This window comes from Leptonychotes weddellii, chromosome 4 (genome assembly GCF_054177405.1).
Source record: "Leptonychotes weddellii isolate Sample4059 chromosome 4, ASM5417740v2, whole genome shotgun sequence".
NCBI lineage: Eukaryota > Metazoa > Chordata > Mammalia > Carnivora > Phocidae > Leptonychotes > Leptonychotes weddellii.
In genome coordinates this window covers 133,677,519-133,679,850 of record NC_138372.1, presented here as the reverse complement: position 1 = coordinate 133,679,850, position 2,332 = coordinate 133,677,519, and positions in this window count along the sequence as shown.

Here is a 2,332-nt window from a genome sequence, read left to right as displayed (position 1 = left end):
GAATGAACCTAAGCATGAAATTTCCACTTCCATCACCAGTGAGTGGTCCAGGCCAGTGCATGTTTCCCTGCTCTGGCCAATGGCACTTATGAAAAAGTCTGCTATGGGGCTTCTGAGAAATTCTCCTCACTAATTAAGGTACAGTAAACCACTTACGAAATATTCTTGCCAAAGGTTTAACATAAATCTAGTCAAGCATCTAAATCTAATTTTGAAGTTCACAAGAAATACAAAGACAAGAGGAACAAAATAAATGGCATCATGAGGAAATATATCAGAATGATTCAAAAGAAAAACAATGCAATGGAAATCAAATTGAGGGAATATTCTAAATGAAAAGGGACCAAAGAAACATAAAAACAAATGCAGTGTATGAAACTTGATTGGATTCTGGTATAAAAAAGATGAGCTATAAAATACATTTTAAGGACTACTGAGGACATTTGATCTTGGACTGAATGTTAAACGATACTAGGGAATTACTGTTGCTTTTTCTTAAGTGTGCTGTTACTGTGGATCTATAGGAGACATATTTATTCTTAGGAAATATAGGCTGATGGGGGGCCTGGATGGCTCAGTGGGTTAAGTGTCTGACTTCGGCTCAGGTTATGATCTCGGGGTCCTGGGATCGAGCCTCATGTCGGGCTTCATGCTCAGCGGGGAGTCAGCTTGGCCCTCTTGCTCTGCCCCTCCCCCTGACTTGGGCGCTCGCTCTGTCTCTCTCTCTCTCAAATAAATAAATAAAATCTTTAAAAAAAAAAAGAAAGAAATATAGGCTGAATCATGTAGGGGTACAGTGTCATGATGTCTGCAACTTACTTTCAAATGGCATAGGACAAAGAGTGAAGGAGAGAGATTAAGCAATTGCGGCATGTGGCAAAATGTTATCAGTTGTTGAATCTAGGTGGAGGGTATATGGGTCGTCATTACTACTCTCAGCTTTTCAGTATGTTTAAAATTTTTCAAAATGAAGAGGTGAGGGGGCAGAGAGATGCCAGGAAGACACCTACCTCTTCTCCCTCTAGAGGTCGTCAGTTCTGAATGCAACACCTGTAACTGAAAAGCAGCCGCCGGCTGCCATGTGACCATGACCATGAGGGAGAGTAGCGTGCCCATCTGGCTGAACCGCTGCCCCGGCTCTGGGGCCCTGCTGACATTAGCAAGTAGTGCATTTTCAACCAGTGCAGCTTCCTTCCTCCCAACTCTCTGCTATGTGAAACAATCCATATTCCTTACTACTTAAGCATTTTGGGTTGAGCCATTATCTCTAGTAGAGACGCGAAAAAGCCTAAACACAGCTTAGTTAGGGAGGCAGCAGGGAAGCCTGGAGACCATGGTGGTAGAGGTATAAATCATAATTTGTATGCAGTTTTGTTCTTTGCTTATTAAAATATAACATGAATTTTCCCATACCATTAAGATTTACTTACAGACATTTTATGATGCGGAGATTTACTTATAGACATTTATGGTGCGGAGTAAGTAATATGTTCCTGTGATAGGTTAAATAGTGGCCACAGATTTTCTTTTTTTTTTTAAGATTTTATTTATTCAGGGCGCCTGGGTGGCTCAGTTGGTTAAGCAACTGCCTTCGGCTCAGGTCATGATCCTGGAGTCCCTGGATCGAGTCCCGCATCGGGCTCCCTGCTCGTCAGGGAGTCTGCTTCTCCCTCTGACCCTCCCAACCCTCCCCCCTCTCATGTGCTCTCTCTCTCAGTCTCTCTCTCTCAAATAAATAAATAAAATCTTAAAAAAAAAAAAAGATTTTATTTATTCATTTTTTTAGAGAGAGAGACAGCATGAGCAGGAGGGGCAGAGGGAGGGTGAGGGAGAGAATCTCAGGCAGAGTCTACGCTGAGCACAGAGCCTGACTTGGGGCTCTGTCCCAGGACCCCGAGATCATGACTCAAGTCAAAACCAAGAGCGGGACGCTTAACTGACGGCGCCACCCAGGTGCTCCTAAATAGGGCCACAAATATCTTGCAGCTACTCTCATCAAGAGGTAGAATCTGTTCCCCACCCCTTGAAGCTGAGCTGGGCTTTTTCTGAAGCACAGTTAACAGTCAGTGTTACATTAGTTTCAGTCGTACAACAACATAATTCAATGATTCTCAATGGTTCTCACCACGGTATGTGTAGTCACTATCTGTCACCACACAACATTACAATATTATTGATTTTATTTCCTATGTTGTAGTTTTCATCTCTATGATTCATTTATTTTATACCCGGAAGTTTGTACCTCTTAAACCCCTTTATCTATTTCACCCATCCCCCCCATTGACCTCTCCTCTGGTAACCACCAGTTTGTTCTCTGTATTTAAGAGTCTCC